Source organism: Anopheles merus, chromosome 3R, assembly GCF_017562075.2.
Source record: "Anopheles merus strain MAF chromosome 3R, AmerM5.1, whole genome shotgun sequence".
Classification (NCBI taxonomy): domain Eukaryota; kingdom Metazoa; phylum Arthropoda; class Insecta; order Diptera; family Culicidae; genus Anopheles; species Anopheles merus.
In genome coordinates, this window is record NC_054084.1 from 48,492,153 (window position 1) to 48,511,564 (window position 19,412).

Consider the following 19,412-nt stretch of genomic DNA (forward strand, 5'->3'; position numbering starts at 1 on the left):
TTTAAAAGGTTCTGTTATAAATGTTTGTCTTGATGCTTTGCACTATATTAAATATACAGTATATGAGTAATGTAACGTTAAATGTTAAACCCTGAATATAATCGACCCATATGTAAAATGTTCAATATTTTCAACATTTTAAAGTGCATTATAGAACGAGCATTCTATTTAAGCGAAACAAACACGAATAAAAAACATGCTACAATCACATAAGACCAACATGACACTAAAAAGAACCCACAATGCAGTTATTATCTAAAGAAATCTTAAAGCGTACCTTTTTTAACCCTTTTTGCGTACCCGGCTATGTCTAGGATTGCTGAACAGTGCCCGCCTAGACTATCTACCCTTACCACAGTTACATAAAAGTGGTAACAATTTGCATCTTCTTCAGATAACAAGCAACAGCAACAAACCGAGAAACAGATGCTGCTACTGTCGCTCTACACTCCCAGTATGTATCAACTTTAAAAGATAAATCCAACGTTCAACCACAGACCCCACACACCGAGGGCGGGAGGGAGGATACCATCCTGCCGCGGGGATAATAAAGCGAATCTGTATGAAATACACGCTTACACAACTGCAAAGATAAAAGTGATTAGCAAACTACAGTAAAGCTCCACCGCACAACAGTGTCCCGCTGGCTGACCAATGCACTACAGGTACTGGCCGATCCAGGAGATTCTGCACCGCATTTGGTGCTCACTGCTACCCAGAGCCATTTCACCGGTTGCTTGTGGCCGAAAGTTCAAGATTCCGAACGGACATGGACATTCGTCGGTTGCCAGCAGCAGCAGCGGCATCAGTACGAGAATCCGGCCTTCGACCAATTCGAGGCAAGTGTTGCTGGGGCATGGCTCGGTTTAGCTTGTCGGACTTGACCGAAGTTCATACGGTTGGGTAAGAAAACATTCTGCAACACGCACCGAATATAATTTATAGAACACCGTTGAACAAGTGCAGCAAAATCCCTTCACCAACACAACAAACGAACGTCCGTGGAGGGAACGAAAATAACAGGCGGAGCAGGACACACCGGCTTGCTACACAACTTTTCTTCTCTATGAGATATGATCCAGAGAACGATTACAAAAAACAACAACCGAGTCGCTATCTGAAAGGTTTAATTCAAACATCCGGTGATAACAACACCGTAACAAATGCATCCAAAATGGTTTGCACAACCAGTTATAGATACGTGCCGATTTGTATCTTAGCTTACTGCTATCTTTTCGATTACCATACAGGTAAACCTGCAGCAATACTTCGTGCTGTGATGCTGCGATAACTGTCGTAAACGAGAAATAGGTTTTTGTGAAATCAAAACATTTTCAAATATTTCCACAGTACAGCAATAAGCATTGGTCAAAATTATATTTATTTTTATTTTGATATCATTCCTCAAGAACATGACTTTCCCGAACCTTAAAGGTGTTGTTTTGTATAGCCAAGTACGGCAGATTTGTTTGCAGTAAAGTAAATTGGGAATTTACCTACATAAAAGCGTCGTTTCAATTATACACTTCGTTTCGTTCTGGCAGAAGCCACACTGAATATTGTTGCATTCAGTTTTCTGCAACGATTAGTCTCCATATGCTATCCTGCTAGACGCTGCTGCGCAAGGAAACTAAATGCCCTACTCAGCAGCATACCGTTGATAAAAGACAAACATGCATGAGCAATAATATTTATGTATTTATCTTTCCATTTCGATAGACACTTCAACCCAACAGCACACACCTCAACCCGGTGGTGCCAGAGTACATTATACGATCCCTGTCTATGCCACAAACGGAAAGCGAACGTTCTCGTCGAACAAAGTGCCACTCTGCATTTGACACCTCGTCTTAGATAGAGCTGCTTAAAGCCTCAACATACACCACACACTAAGTCAGTAGCAGAGGAAAATGAAACCTACTCAACTTCATGCCGCAACGAACATAGCCTCCCAATCTTGCACAATTCAAATCCCCCTCTACATCACACACAACGACAGCCTGAGAAGAGATTTCATTTCGAGCCTGAAGTGTAAGACATCGATAATGGTTATATGATTGCGTTGCACCAAGAAACTTCTTCCTTTAAGATCTCGTTCAACTTCAAGGCATAGCAGTACGGGTTCATCATACTATGGCGAAGTACATTATGCAGCACATAGATCATCCTGAAAATAATGTGTATTATTGTTTTAGTGTCATAGTGTCATTAAAAATATCACTAACTTCCACATCGGCAATCCTGCTTTCGGTTTTTAACAAAACACTATACGAAAATAAAAGTTATAAACCATTCCATTCTTCGATGCAAATGTCTTACACATCAGACAAAACACACTGTCCCTTCCGACGCAACGATGCTTCTTGACCAGTTTCAAACCCTTCGTCTTGGTTGGTTCATTATTTCCACCCACCCATTCACTTGTCCAGTGTTATTTCTATTGTTCAGGAATGAAAATTATTGTGCTGCGCAGCTCTTCTTATTACACCACAAACACATACACACACACACGATCAATTCAGTCGATGGGGGGATTGTGTGGAATGGACGTCTCCACGCACAGTTGACCAGAAGAATCCACCAAGCGTACCCACCTATGACCCACGATACCCTACGCAAAGTCCAACGCTATCTTGCCTTCTTTACCTATCCACAATCCTTTTGCTCACAAAAAAACGGGTGAAATGAACTCGAAAGCGAAATAAAGGAAAATTATAAATTTATAGACCGTCTTTCGCGTGCATGGCGAAATTAGAGAAGAAACTACTATACCCGTTAGGCGCTGGCACCTCTCACTGGCACCTCGGCTCGATTTTCTTTTTCTCCTCCATGATTGTCTTTTATTGCGCTGGACAAAAATCAATGGGCGCCGTGTGGCGAGAGATAAGAAACCGAACCATTAAAGCGAATGACATGCCCAAAGCCTACGTAAAACAGCGCTGAGCGGCTATTCATTCACATCAGATTGGCCTGATTAAGATTTCTTGTTTTTTTTTTTCATGGGTAATAGTTATCATGAATTAATAAGGTTCGTCCTGTTGCTTTTTCTCTGAGAATGTGTTCGAATGCTAAATATCTGGGCAGATATTATGCATACCAAATAAAATTTAAATTATCAAAATAAGAAAAGGTAACAACAATCTAGGGCAAAATTGTTTCCATATTTTATAATTTAAAAAAAGGACATTTCTCCAACCGTAATTAGAAAACACAGTTCGTCAAATTTCAATGAATTTCAAGGAAAAAAACGCCGTACAATATGTTACTGCCCATAAACATATACACCAAGTTATGTTTGGACATACCACAAGAGGTTTGCAAAATGGGTACAATCCTTTTGCGTCTTTTTAGCTGCTTTCTCCACACATGATTCTTCTGTTTGTGGTTCTTTCGTTTTGCTCGGTTGTTCGTATCAAGCCACGCAACCAAAAACAACGCACCCATCACAAGTTAGCTTTCGCAGCCATCCATCCACGAACGGAGCGCGTCCATAATAGCGATGATGATTACTGCAACGATAATAATACCCTTGTGTTGTTGCTGCCCGTTTGTTCAGCACGAAGGAAAATGAAACTGGTATAAAAAAACCCCCAGAACCATTTTTGTTTGGTCTTTTATCTCATTTTCCTCTCGCATCGGAAGGGATTCAGGTTCGTGGCAAAAGGTACGTGAATGGCTTCCAATTACACCTTCATAAAATCGAAAAAAACTCCTTCAGCTCGAAGAAAGATACATCAAGACAAGTTGGGGATACGTTTTACAACTGGCAGCTCCTCCACTCCCTTGCAGTGTGATTGGTATCTTTCCACTGAGTTCTCTGCCGCCCCCCATGATAGTCGCTTTTGTCCGCAATTCAAAGATAACCAAGAGTAGTATGCGATTTGCCTTTTGTTTATGCTCTTTCTTTTGCGAAACCCTTGAAGGATGGAACGATTGACCAAGTAAAATTATTCCTCCATCGGCATGGACGTTGATGCACAGCAATGTGAACATGACAACTCATTGCGTCCACAAGAAAATAGTTCTAAATACAGATACCAAAAATAAGCATTCATAACAAAGACGGAAAATACCCGTGTTACCATCGTGTATTCAACTCGCTTGCTATCCTCTGTCCCCGATTCAGTTAACTCTTACATCCTTCCCGTACTACCGTTTCGTTTCGTTGGACGAACGCGCCAAAACTATGCTGGAATCAGGCAGAAAGAGTTGGTCCGCACACTAGGCGACATGTGCCCCGTTATCGGTTATAGTCGTTCGCTTCATTCCCGATCTCTGCCTTTCCTTGTAAACCAGTTTGACCTGTCGAACACCACCCATCCCTCGATATGCTCAATAGTCTCTGCTGCAAGCTGGCACCCCCAAATGCCAGCAGCAACCCAACTCGACGAAACCGGTTTCTTGTATTAACGTCTTTCCCGCTCTAACGGGTGCTTGATGCCATGCTCTGCTGTTTCATGCTCTGACACGGCCGACACCAACATGGCCGCCATGATACAGCCTCCGGAGCTTGGCTTGTGCTGAGGATTGAACAGGCGAACAACAAGACGACGAACTTCCACCCGTCAAACCCTTTTAACCAACCCTCAAGTCTAACACCGTCTTACCACCATGTATCTACGCCTTTAAAAGCTAAATAAGAAAATAGGGAGGCGATCGTACGGTCAGTGTGTGCGCGTTTGTGCAGATAGGGTGGGCAGCCTACGACGAGCGGGAGGAAAAGAAATGAATAAAAATTAACTTTTGTACACCTTTCGGTCGTAAATTTTACATCACAAGCCATCCAAAACACACCTGCATACATTCAAACACACACACATTAACAACGAGTGTACCTTTTAAGCAGCGTTCGCAATCCTCGAACACACACTGGTTCTACATAAAATGCGTTGCACCTCTTTTACGAAGAGCAGCAAACAATTTTAAATGGAATTATATACCATAACCGTGCACACACAGGCACATTCGAGCACTAAAATATCCTTCAAGATCGATTCAACATACACCTTTTTATCCTTCAAGTTCCACCCTTGTCCTTAACCCTTCCATATCTGAAAAACCCCATCTACTGGACCGTGCGCCAGTTGCAGCTTGCAGCCCCGAAATATTATGATTTGTGAGGAGATAATTAATGTACCATGGGTGTGCTATCATTGGAGAGCTCTCGTCGCTGTGCGCACTCCTTCCCCCCTGCAGACACGATCACAATCGCTGCATCGATCAACGCGACAGGCAGTCGAAGCCACGGCCACAGGAACGCAATGAAATGAACGGCAGCTGCAGTTAAAAGGTGTACGCGAGTGCCCAGTTGCTGCAGCATATTTGTGCAACTGCTTGCTTCTATCGTGTTGCTTTAGCTTTACCAGCTTCAATAAATAAATACCATTACCTCTCCTCTACGCTTCGACCAAACTGAGGATAGTGTGAAAAACAACCCTTTGACACGAGCTGCTGGCTGATGATAACACACAAAATGAGTTCGCGATGAACAAACCTTCTCAATGAACTTCAAAAGTACATACTGAATACATTTAAAACATTATAAAATTTTAAAAAATTGAAGATCTATTGTTTGATATAATACAAGTTTCTAGAGTGATTCAATGATTTTCAATTAATTATGTATGGGTTTACTCTTAATTTTCATGAATCTCTTCACACGAAAACGCACAATGAAATGTCCTCGGGGCTTGACGGCTCTTAATGTGCCAGAAATGAAATTTTACCACATTACACGTACGAGCAGATCCCGAGAACTTAAAACTTTGAGCATATGACTAACGTTTATTGTATTATTCAGCATGTAAATCCATTCCACAGTTTCGCTTTTAAAAAGCACTCGATCACCTGATAGGAAATTATCTCTTTTCTAATCTTACAATTCTTTCCTACATCGATCGGCATGGTTTTATCGCAATCGAAAGATACACAGGACAAATCTTATTTAGGAGCTAAGAATAAAATCGTTTTATTAGCTCGCTCACCACCAGAACACCTAGGGTTCTGATAGAATCCCTCACTCCAGGCATTAACTTTTGGCCATATTCTTAATTCATCTTTCCTTTAAAAGTAAGGTGATGATCAAATCAAACCATTAAAGAAACCAATCAATCGTAAATCGATCCACGTTGATGTCCCACCAACTTCAATTAACTGCCGCGGTACTGAAGCAAGCACCACTGTTCTCAACCAAAGATAAGGTTTAATTAGTTGGTATCGTTCTTGGAAATCATCGATCGCTTTGATCATTTCCAATGTGTATTGCGCTGTTGTATTTTTAACTTAAAGTACTTCTAAAGGAAGCTTTGCTATCAGAAAAAGTGTTATAGAGGAGACACACACCCAGAAGTTAACCATACCATCAAAACTTCGCTACTCTTCTGCTTAGAGAGCCGCTTGGCAAAAGGAGTTGCTACAGCCTATCGAAGGAAGCTGAGCTTGAAAAACCGGCTATCGATTGCCAATCTTTCCGCTTTCTTTGTAGCTTTCTCCGGGAATTTGTTCTGCGCTATACCTTTCTCAACAGTCTTCAACCCAGCATACCAGACCAGCGTAGCTTTCGTTTCACCCGTTCCTGTGGTGTACACACAAGCACACGTTGTAAACGGGTACGCACTGTATCTCTCTTGCTCTCTTTCCCTTTATGAAAACTAGGACATCATCATACAAATCCGCGCCACGAATATCCCCGTCGCGTTTTGTCTCCGGATGCTAGACTACGGCAGTGTCACCATGCCACCGAAATAGAGAAACATTTTGAACCCGCTTAAACGCTGTTTCCGTTGTTTCGTTTTCGTGGAGGGTTCTTTTCAAACAACGACTATCTGCATACGGTCATCTCAGGGAAGACACCTAACGTAAAGTGTAGCCATGGTTTGTGGCATGTCGCTCGATCCACAGTCCAACCACTGTAAAGAAGGCGTCCAAATCAAGTTGTCGCACATACGTGGCAAAGCTAGCCTTACAAACTCCAAACGTAGCTTGGTCCGGAGCTCGTTATCCATTGCCCATTATAGTCAGCGGGAGGGACGAGATTTAGGCGTCCAGATTTTTAACTCCAACTCCGGGAGGGATCTTTTCATATTTTTTCTTTTTCTTCACTTCGTTAGTCCGCTTCACAGAAAGTAGCAGTTGGCGGTTAAAATGTTCGATCCCTCGTTCGCTCGTTAGCCGGACCGAAAGTATATCCCCGATAATCAATTTTATTGTTATTTTAGGCAAATTAGTTTATAGCTCTAGCCTGACGTAGAAAAACCGAACCAATCCACACGACAAAATATATGCAGGGGGTGAAAAGCTCTTGCCCTGGAGCGCGAAGCTCCACTAATAGAACTGAAAGGTGGCCCATTATTGCTTGCACAGGAAAGATTCCAAAGAGAAGCTATGTCTTTCGATACACTTATTTGATTTTGAAATTTGTTTACGATTTAGTAAACAAAGAAATCCTCGAATAAAATCCCTGCCAAATGTCGTACCACAGCAACAGATCAAAGAACAAGCATTATCATCAAACAATGCAAAAGAGTGTTCTTGTTCTAAAGAAAATATATTAACTTTTACAGCACCATAGAACTGGTTCCATAGCAAATTATGTTCTTCTTTAATAACCTTGCTCACAAAAGGGCTATGAGCGATTCAATGCACGATCACGAACATTCATTTCACTTTTCTACCAAATTGCCTTTTAATAGCAGCGTCTTGGAGATTACCACAAAAAGATGCAACCCTCATCGGCTTTTTCTTTGCCGAACAGTTCAACCAGTAATTGCTCCACAACCCTTCATTATTGGAGCTCCTTCTCTCTCGAGCGCTGAAACCATACGCGGTAGCGCATCTGCACTTTCTGTTTCAAACCAACACGGAACGATTGTCAAAAAAAAACCATCACCTGACAAGCGCTCGAGATTGCACCTTCCCGAGCCTCCGTATAATTAGGAACATGTTGTGTGATGAAATGGAAGGAAACCCGGCTTGCTTTTCACCACAAACTCCCGATCAACCCGAAAATCTCCAAGGTTTTACCACATGCTTCTCCACACAGCCCCAAAGCTGCAGGCTACGCAGTAGACAACAGGTGTGATTTGATCTCGCTTTACGACTGCTGAAGCTGCATTCAACGATCGAAAAAACGGCACACCAAGCATTTAACATAAAACATCCAGCCCTGCCAAAAAGCAACCGCAAATACACAACTTCAGACTACCATATGGCGATCGCCAACCGACTGATTATTATCAAGTGGTTGGGTAGGTTTTCAAAGAATCGGAAAAAAAAACAAAAGCACAATCGTTCTGTCCTTCGCAAATGCCGTCCTTTGGGAGTCTTCATTATGAATATAAAACCTTGCTTCATCGGCCAAGGCAGACAGTTCATGCTGTCAGCTGCTGGTCTCATACACATTTTACTTTGATATCCATCATCCTCAACCTGCATAAAAAATCTACAAAAATATAATGATGGGGCCCTTCACGATTCTAGTCAGTTTTTTGTATGGAGTTTGACAGTTGAAGGCTGAAATCATGTAAACACTCCATACAAAACCACACACAAAATTATCCTGCAATTTTCAGTCTAGATTATTCTAGCCTCAAAGCTAGAATTAGATTCGAGTACCTACTCGAAAACACGGTGTTGTTTACATTTATCCCAAGGTGCATTAAAGAGCTCAGGTGGTGGAATCCAGCATCAAAGTGTATGTAGTCTAGGGGGTCTCATAGCATGTTTTTTTATAACCAAATATGAATATCACTTTTTGACAAGATGGGTAAAAGCGTTTGCTCAAACAAGCTTTCTGGAGGCTTGACGATTACACAAAACACAAAACACAGCAGAAGCGATAAAAATCAGCCTTCTAAATTCATACACTTTGGGATAAGCCCACCTGTACATTATACCCACTTAGATAGCTGGTCGTAAACTGCTATACAATGCAAACAGCTGACAGGCTGAAATTTCAGCCGACCAACTTAAAACGGAAAGGACCCCTATATTAGATTTAAGCCCCGTTTGGTTCGCCACAGTGTGTCAGACACAACAATGATAGACAATGCTTCGAATCTCAATCGAGACTTTTTCGCAATAATTTTGAAACCAGCATACTCATTTGCTACCGTTTTACATTCGTGTTATTATTCTGCTTTTACATTTCCTTTAATATTTCAGGAAGATGCTCCAAACGTATAATTTTCCATTTTCGTTTATTTCTAAATTTGATCAGTCTTCGTGCTTCAATACTAAAACTAAACATATTATATATGTGGTGGGTAAACCTACATAAAAGCACAATTCCTACCATGTGAAACAAAAACACAAAGACGAAAATTATCTCTTTAAACTCTTTAATTGTAAAAAGTCCGTTCGTACCATGATAGCCATGCAGTTTTATATGCATCTAACAAACATCACCAACATCCTTGAAGCGATACGGCTTACGGAAAACGTACATTTATACAAAAAAGCATAACAACGACCGACCAACTGATATTTCTCTGCAGTTGGTGAATGACTTCCGATTGTCATTAGACTAGCACTAACTCAACTAACTGACCAGTTTTGAGCGACCGTGAAGTTTTATATTCTTTTAGTTTGCTAACCTCAAATAAAGACTTAGTGTATACAATTAGTGAGGTACAGTTGTAGGTAACCTACAATTAGTAGGTTAGTGAGCCGGTCTCATGGTACAGTCGTCAACTCGTACGACTTAATAACATGCCCGTCATGGGTTCAAGCCCCAAATAGACCGTGCCGCCATACGTAGGACTGACTATCCTGCTATGGGGGGAAATCAATAAGTCACTGAAAGCCAACCCCACAAGTGGGGTTGGTAGGCCTTGACCGGCATCGGTTGTTGAGCCAAAGAAGAAGAAGAGAAGTATACAATTAGTTGTACAAACGTTTAGCCTCATTTGAGCAAGCCGTCTTTTTTCAAAACCGAACAAATGAAATTTTGATCTCGTTTTCCTCCAACTTCAATCATTGCGCACCAATTTCCTAAGCCTCACATGCCCAGCGGTTGACTAATTCACTTAATAGCTTCATCAGGGCAATGCGAAAAGGAAAGCTTGTTCCTTTTAAACACACTCACGGGCGCTGTTGTAGCAATCGTTGTCGCCATCGTCACTGTGATAGTCGGCGTCGCTTTCCCCTTGAAATTTTCCACTGGAATAGCGAACAAAAAATTTACCACACGTGCACTCACATTCTCACATTTACTCGTATGTGGCTACCGGTATCGTATAAAAGACACTTTCACCTTTATGTGTACAGCTCCACATTGGTGTCTGCCTTGTAGTTCACGACCGTGGCTAAAAACTTCTGGAACGGAAAAACTTTTTCACCAAACCCTGGCCCGGCGCTTCCGGCAAAGGCTACGTAGTAGGCACAGCAAAACCTGCCGTGATTGATCAGTTATGAAGTTCATCATGATGATGATGATCGCGCAGCCGACGTGACGAGTTTTGCCGTTGGAGACACTTTTTCGAAGACTTTCTTAGTTCCTCTTCCGTTTCACCACACATGTATGCATGCGCGAGCAAACATCGGGAAGCCGTGCGTATTGAGATAGAGAGGAAAGGTTCATAAATCTGCCCCGGACCGCCGAATATTGGTGTTTCAACTTTCACCCAACCATTATGAAGGGAGTTTACCTTTTTTGCTTTATGGTTTTTATTCGGCACACCTCGTAGTCGTCTCAACTCGTCCCAAAAACACCCGGAACGGAAATTTTTCTTCTTACATTCAACTATGGACGACGCGAGTTTTCCGCTTACGAGCGATCATTATTTAACATCCCAACGAACCTGCTTTGCTGGCCGGACTTGTGCCCTTTCTAGAAGGGTAGATTCGAAAAATATCATTTTCTGCTATTATTAAGCACAGGAAAGCACAAACGGCGAGGGGAAGATAGAATTTTGGCTTTCATTATTTATAAGAGCGCCAAGCACCCGGCCGGCCGAATTAATGCGCTTCCGACAAAGCCATTTTAACTCATCTTCGCCAATCCCATCCTTTTGATCCATTCCCTACTTTTGCCCCGATAAGGCAGTTCATTTGGAAGAACTTTGCGACTTCCACATCATAACTCCCCATCAGAGCTTTACCGACGGGTGAAGCAAAGCGAGCTTGGGGGAACAAACAAATTCAAGAACCACTCAAACGTATAAATGAAATTCATCCCCAAAAATGTCACCCTCGCGCTGCTTTTGACCCGTGTTCACCTCCACCATCGCCACATCATGAATGCCATGGCACCCAGAATTAGGAAGCAAACGCCACAAATCCTCGCTAGTACATAACCTTCGAATGGAATTTCTCGATCCGCTCCTTTGCCAGACGATGAGCGGGCCCTCCATACATATCCGACGTTCGGCCGTGGTGTACTTGCGAATCGCTGCTCTACCGACTTTTAGCTATAAAACGTCGGGAAATATGTTTCCACCAGAAAGGATTGGCTAACCGGTAAAATGTACTTATAAGCCGCTTTCAATATCCAGCTTAGGATGCAGCCGTGCACTCACCCAAATGAACGAGCACGAGATATGCGCACACAAGCAGTGCCAAGCGTCGAGGCAAGACGACGTTCGCTAAATGACACTTCAAACCCCTTTCTTCCCCCCTGTACATGTGCGTCTGTTCTGTCTTTGTGGCAGCGTTCGCATTCGACACTGCGTTGCATACAGCCAACCGATGGTGCAAATCCGACTACTCCCTTGCCCACACAGCAGCATACATCGGGAGAGGACAAAGCACGATCGCCAAGCAACCCGCAGTACATCAAGCGACAGAGAGAGAGAGAGAGAGAGAGAGAGAGAGAGAGAGAGAGAGAGAGAGAGAGAGAGAGAGAGGGAGAGAGAGAGGGGGTATGGATTGGATGTGTCAAGAAGTCAGGGAGTCTGTGAGTTAAAACCGGTTGTTCCCCAGCGGCGGTACATTCGAATGCGACCGTCATATTTAATACGGCAACGCTTCTATGTAAGTATTAGTGTATGAATGTGTGCGAGTGGGTATGCACCGCCGATGAATGTGTCTCGACGACGCGCGGCGGACAAGGGTAAAATCGGTCCTCGGGGAAAACCATACTTCAGTGTCGCCTTCCAGCAGGTTTCTTGCATCGACAGTCGACTTCGCCTCTGGAAAGAACCAGTGAAAGAGGAATCCGACTTACGATGAATAAGACAAGACAGTTCGCCGTCTCCTTCGCTGCATTTGCATTAGTATTAAAATCCGTTTATTAATAAATTTGCAATATGCAAATGGTAGCTTCCGTCTTTCCATCTTCTCCATTACACAACCCCGTGCTCGCAGCAGGCTTGCAAGGATGGCACAGAAAAGCCCAATCAGGGCTATTACAAATATGAAAATTTATTGATCACCATATCACTAGCACCACTTGGCACCCGAGCTACGCTCTCCTGCAATACTACATTTGATTCTGTACCACCACACGCTCTGAAATTATTCCGATAGGAGCGACCGTATGCTGCTTCGCTGTGCACGGAATATGTGACTGAGGTAATAATAAATCCCAATCCGCCGACTGCTATGGATTGATTGTTTAGTAGCAATATGTACAACCCATTTCGACGACCAGCTATGATCCTTTTCACGTTTAATTTACTCATTAGTTTTTTTTTTTTCGACATTACATCACCCACAATCAAATAAAAGGTTCACTTTGCTGGTTTGAAAGCGTGAAATGAGATCTAAACCCATACGAAAGATTAAACTTATACACAATAGAACGGAACGCTACAAGTTCATTCAGTAGGATCAAAATTTTTGATAAAGAATGACCTTCATTTTTTATTTCCAACCAAAATATCAAAACAAAAAACTGATATTAATCCTACCTAATTGTTTAGCATTCGGTCAACAAGGCGGTAGACAAACGTGGTTGAAGTTAACCAAACAATGCTTCCATCGTGATTGCTTCTAAGTTTAACAGTTGAACCGAACCCCCGGCATGAAAGTACATCTTACCCATCTGACATAGCCACGTTCAATCATCCATTGAATGTTGCAATTCCAAAAGCTACAAACAGCTGCCCAATCAAGCAAAACAGTCGCAGCAGTGAATGCCTATCGCATCGGAATTATACAAACAAGCCCATCGATTGCCACGATCATCAGCGCAAAACCACCAAACAATCACACACACACAGCACATTGATAATCGCAATTGATCGCAACACGCATGCAATGCTGCCTTTGCTAATTGCCTGGTAAAGGGGAATTATCCTGCGGAAGGCGAAACCATCGGCGGTAAGTTTGCGCTCTGTCTTCATCCATCATCAGACCCGCTTCTCATCGATATGTCACTTCAGTGTGGTGTGTGCCATTTGACCCGATGCCAAGGCAGCAAAATACGGCCGATTTTCATGACTCATGGGGACAGCAATGCTAATATAGCAACAACAACAACGACGACTACGACCGACGACCGTGTGCGATACGAGGACGTCTCGAAGCTCTTCTCGCGCTTGGGGTGGAAACACAAACAGTTCAATTCAATGCCCTGCCCCAGCACTAGACTGGCACACAAATAAACCGCAAACTTCCTCCATATTCCGCATCTATTTGCACCGTAGCTGCAATCGTGGTAAATTGTTACGAAAGACGATTTGTGTTTATACATTTGTAACGATACATTTTGACGATGCGCATATTGCACTAATGGGCGGCTGCCTTTCCCGCCTTGGAAGGGGTGCTGCAGTGAAACCGTCAGCTGGCATGTTAATCATTATTTCAACCGGAAGGATGCAAGTCAAAACTTTGTCTTTGTGCCAAAAGCATACGGTGAAGACTTCACCAGACAAAAACGTGGTCAACTTTTTTTTTCTTCTAATTCCCTTTAATTATTATCCTTAGTTTTCTATTACTCTCTTTTTTTTTGTTAAGTTTATGATAGTCTCTACGCTCTACCATTGTTTTTTTCTTTTCTTTTTTGCTAGGTCAAGACTAGGTTAGTTAGGCTTAGTTTTTCATGAAATATTTTGTTTATTTGTTAGTATTTAATTAGTTTTAAGTCTATTATATTTAGCCTTGATGGCGGATATTGTATTAAATAAATGAAATGAAATGAAACTTGAGTCGAACTACATTGAGACCTTTCTATCGTGTAGTATGTTTTTCAAATCGCGTATTCGCCCAATGTTAGCTTCCATTGTCTTGTATTTAGAAATTGCTCAACGTACACATCGTGCGATGCTTCACGCCGCTACACAAAGACCCTCTTTCTTATCATTGATGCTAACCGTGTGCTATTCGTCAACCCTTTTGAGTCATGTCATTGGGATGCTGTGTTGCCATCTTTATCGGTGATTATTCCAAGTGTGGGCTATGTATTCTTCTTCTTCTTCTTTGGCTCAACAACCGATGCCGGTCAAGGCCTGCCAACACACTTGTGGGGTTGGCTTTCAGTGACTTATTGATTTCCCCCCATAGCAGGATAGTCAGTCCTACGTATGGCGGCACGGTCTATTTGGGGCTTGAACCCATGACGGGCATGTTGTTAAGTCGTACGAGTTGACGACTGTACCATGAGACCGGCTATGTATTATTTGCAATAATCTCACGTAGTTTAAAACCCTTGCAATAAAGCTTCATACGGTTGTATAGCTTTTGCACTCGAATAACGCATCGTTTGAAAACGCGATTTGCCACAGGTCGACATAACATGGTCAGACCGAACCGATTCTTCTCCGTTATTCAATGTTATTATAGATTTTATTACTTTACTCCCTTTGTTGTTCGTTCCGTAAGCCGCATTCTCCTCGTGCCTGCCTTTGAAATCCTGCCCTCGCGATAGATGTTTTGAAACGCTGCCTTTTGTCATTGGTTCCTCTCAAAACGCAGGAAAAAGAAAACATCACACACAAAAACAAAAGAGTAGGTACGATAATTACCTTCACCACCAAGAATCTTTTCCGAGCCAAGGATCGCACCAAACCGCCCTAAAAGCCAACATCATCGCCACCGAAAAAAATGGGTGAAGGTAGAGATGTAGAGATGAGATGTTTCCGTCATTACTACCTTTCATTTATACCTGCATTATTTCGGTTTCTCGGCATCACACTGTTTAGCTTGCATCCATATTTTGAGAGGTATCTCGGTGGTCACGTTTGATTCATCCTGTATTTGCCAAAGTTTTGCTTTGAGTTTGTCTTTTTTCCCTTTCATTCTTTACCTGGGCTGTTTCTCACATCGCTTTAGAAAATCCCATTTTTGCACCTTTTCCGGTCCTGAATCTTGAGCCTTGTGGTACACTTTTCGATAGCCCTTAATCGTTATGTTTCTGTGCGTGTGTGTTCGAAAAACATGCACACAACCCCCTCCAGAAACAAACACAACAGTTGTTGAATGCTTGTGTTTCATATTCGTGCACTGCAGCGATAGTAGCAGCACCAACGGAACCGTTTAAGAGAAGGTGCATGTTTCGAATCAGTCCAATTCCGATACAGTGCAATGATGCCTGGGAAGAACATCAGCCTGTGTAAGAGGAAAACTCACCGCGCCGCGCACTTGCTGCAGACACCGGATGCGCTTAGCAATTCCTTCGCTGGCTGCACTTTGGCAACCTAAGACCAAAACGTTTAATTTTCCAATCTCGAATCTGAGAGAGTGAACCTCGAAGCAGCAGCCATGCAACATCAATTACGTCGAAGCCATTCAGAGCGAACAGTTCGTCCGACGGCGATTCTGCAGCCAGTGTTTCTGCCTTTCGGCACGATTACACCTCTACAGCAACAAAGGATACTTTAAAATTTAATTACAAACATTTTGTTTCAATTCATTCCGTGCTAACCTGCTGTCATCGTAAAACTGGGGAGCTGCAGTAACAGCAGTCTCATAAATCACACTACCTGCATTCCTACACTTCATGTGGAAATCTGTGCAAACGGAAGGGTGCACTTTTTATGACATGAATTGAGAGTCTCGCAAAAGCAATCTTTGAATTGCTTTTGTCAAAATGTAAAAAATATGCTTCAGAAAAAAAACATCATCTGTACTCTCGCTCTGTGCAGTATGTTTCATGTTTCAGGCGATCCTTAGCCTCTCCATTACACATCCTTTACTTTTAATTTAATTAAATGAAGAACGAAACTTCACACGACCTTCCTATTACCACCAGCGAGTCGAAGCCGTGTGCATGCATGCCAATTTAATTGCTCTCGAGAGGACACCGAGATGCAACAAAGAGCAAAGGAAGCGAACTCAAATTTATGAACTCTGCGCTGCTTACGAAGACGTGCGCTATTGTGTGATGAGCTCTTTTGACCTCCCCCGGAGAGGTGGAACAAAAGGTTAATCGGAGAGGGACGGTAAGCGTTGTTTCTCGAGTATCGAATTTCTAGCTAGCATACCCATGCTTGAAGGAACAAAAAACTCAAACCCATCCCTCTGCTATCGTACCTTTGAGCGTTTCACTGGCAACAAGCGTTATACAGGTATTTCTTAAAAAAGTTTTTTTATTATTCCCCGTGGCATTTTTTTCTTCCTTTGCCACCGTGTTCAAACCTCATCGATTTGGCAGGCAAAGTGCACAAAACTATCATCAACAAGCATGATTGCATAGAAATCGTGCGTCATTCTCTAAACATTTCAATGAATAGCTTGAAGAAAACATTCGCCTATTTCTGTCCATGTCTGGTTGCTTCTGCCACGTACAGTGGTTCATGTGAAACACCGGACAAACCCACAACAGGCCAACAGCGAAGTGAACTATCTTAAATATGTAATGGTATAGTTTTTATTCTTATCGTGATTGCAACATTTGCCTGGTATCCAAAAAAGATTCTTATTTATTCCAAGAACTCAACAACGCAATGACAAGCAACTGGTCAGTTTATTTTTGTACGATTTACCGATTGTGGCACTGAAATGCTAAAGTGTCTCAAGTACCACTCTTGAAGAAACAGCAACAGCTTCAACTTCATGTGCACATGGGGATCGTTTGCACTGTACAGGTCGAAATTATAGGAATGTTTTCACATTTACCTTTACCCTTCTTATAAAACGCGTGAAATATCACGCATTTGATGTTTAAGATGCGCGGTTCGAAGGTAAAATTGCGTGAACAAATCGATCAACTGACCGATCAGTGATGGCAAAAGGAAACATAAGAAACGTATTTATCATAAAGGGTTGCTAAATTTAAAAACAACCTCCTTCACATCTCGGACACTGCCCCAATCCGCACCATCGATCTTTTCCATTATTCTCCATTCGCGTGCTTAGGCGTCTCCTCCTCCGGGCATATGCTCATTAGAGTACGCCTCAATGGCCGTTCAGTGTGCGTGTAGACGAGCTGTGGTAAGCTGATCAAACCGGTTCAGCGACACAAGGAATGCGTAAAATTATTGTACTGCTCGTATAGAATCATGCCTCTCAAACCGGTCTACCCCGCCACGGCGGTTGAAGATCAAGTTCCATCTCGCCTGCCTACTCATTCTTCTGCATTTAACCCTGAACAGTCACTTTTTTCTATGATCAAACATGGCGGACTAGCCAAAATTATCATACTAATCGCTTACAAATATTTTGGAGCTTTAACGATCCTCAATCCTATGTTGCCACAGCAGCTACATATATGCGTTACAGGATGGCACGATTTCCATTTTCAGCAACCAATCGTATATGATCAACGCCACATAAACACGATTCCATCGAGATCAAAAACTAAAAGCTTTAAAACACAGCACAACAATTAAAAGTTCATTGGCTGAACAGCGTAGCGTTATGTAAATTTCCATAGCTCTAAGCCGATTCATTCGGGGATTTATTTTGTCGCAGAAAAATCTCTAGAAACGATAGCGTTACACAGTCACAGTCTTGCATGTTACTACCATCATAAATAGACGGCTTAACAAATTTACACTGAAAACATTTGCCCCAGGTTGGTAACGAATTTTCGGTTTTCGGCAGGTACTAGACGACAAATGGCCTGCCCAAAACTGGCTTATTGGCCTGCAAATGTTTACAGTCCTTGAGCAACTGCCTCAAGCTGCACCTTGCATTGTATACGCACTACTGTCAAGGCAACATACACTTTCACTATACGAACCAAACGATGGTTCCCAAAGCCCCATATTACGACCCTCACAAACCCTGTTTGTGGTGGTGGTGGTGCACATGAAACATTTCTTCCACCAGATAAACGAACGAAATTGCAGCTATCCACCTGCGCGAAACGAAACCCACAGATGTCGCACATGCCACGAGATTTCTATCCAACCGACAACAGCAGTGCGCGCCTTACATAAACATGTCTGTTGCTAATCATTTGGTATACATTTATTTATAAGTTATTGACAATTTCCCCTTTGAGGAATTTTGAAACGTGGTGCTCCGCCGAGTGCACCGGCTTTATCGACCAGACCCCTTCAGCTGAAAGCCAAACTACGAGATGGGGGAACCAACGGATTTCCGTGGGTTGGCAACTCGTTTACAATTTACGCTTTGATGAACCATCCTCGTCATACTGGTGTACTACTACACCGAGGAGCGATCGTTTAATGTTTTCTAGCCACAAAAATCATCTGATCCCGCGCGCAGCAAGCATTAAATAATGCCTTGATAACTGGCGGGCACACGGCAGACATTTTTTAACTTTTCCAGCAAGATTTATCCAGCGCAGCAAAAGGGTGGAGGAGCGAACACGCGGTTGTAGGTTTAATATTTATAAGGGCCCCCGAGGAGTTTGTTGCAACAGATGAAACAACCGCTCTCTGTTGCTCCAATGCCGATGATACCAACATACCAACCACCAACGGGACAACCCTTTCTGTTACCCACCCCAGCAGTGGTGTCCTCCACCGTTTTACAGTTTTGCTTGAGTCGACGATTTTTATCTAGGTTTTGTGGTCAGCCAGCAGTGCGATTTTTTTCTCATTTTCGTTGTTGTTTTTTCGTGCTCATGCATTTTTATACACCTCAGTACTTCTTTTCTTTCATGCATATGGTCGGTTTGCAGGTATTTAGTCATCCGATCTTATACGCCTTATTTTACAGATACCTGTAGTGTTTGGATGCCTCACATTGGTGTTACGTTTGGTCCATGGTCCATGGTGGGATCATACCCATTTTAAGTCAAAATAAAAAGTTACTCTATTCGAATGTTTAACTGTCATTTACCTCATATTACAGTTGAGTAGATGGGCCTTTTGCTCATCGCCATCTATTAAAAAATTGCCTCAAAGCAGTGGAATATCCCCTCTGCTGTGTGTGTTTATTTCGTTGATTGCAAAAAGGATTTCGTCATAATAAACTAGACTCATTAGGCATCAGGCAAAATTAGGCTTCCATGATGGGGATCCGTTCGGAAGCAATAATTGCACTTAAGCCAACGTAACAAACTCTATCCCAAAGTACACCTACCCGGTTGCGAGTTGTTACCTTTAACTTAACGCCAACTG

At 42.5% G+C, this 19,412-nt stretch overlaps 1 protein-coding gene across 2 annotated transcripts in view; it reads right to left on the bottom strand.

The window, feature by feature from the left end:
- LOC121595249 (hemicentin-1-like) overlaps positions 1–19,412 on the bottom strand; it is a 66,054-nt gene that overhangs the window by 44,155 nt on the left and 2,487 nt on the right. The gene's annotated exons all lie outside the window — the stretch shown is intronic.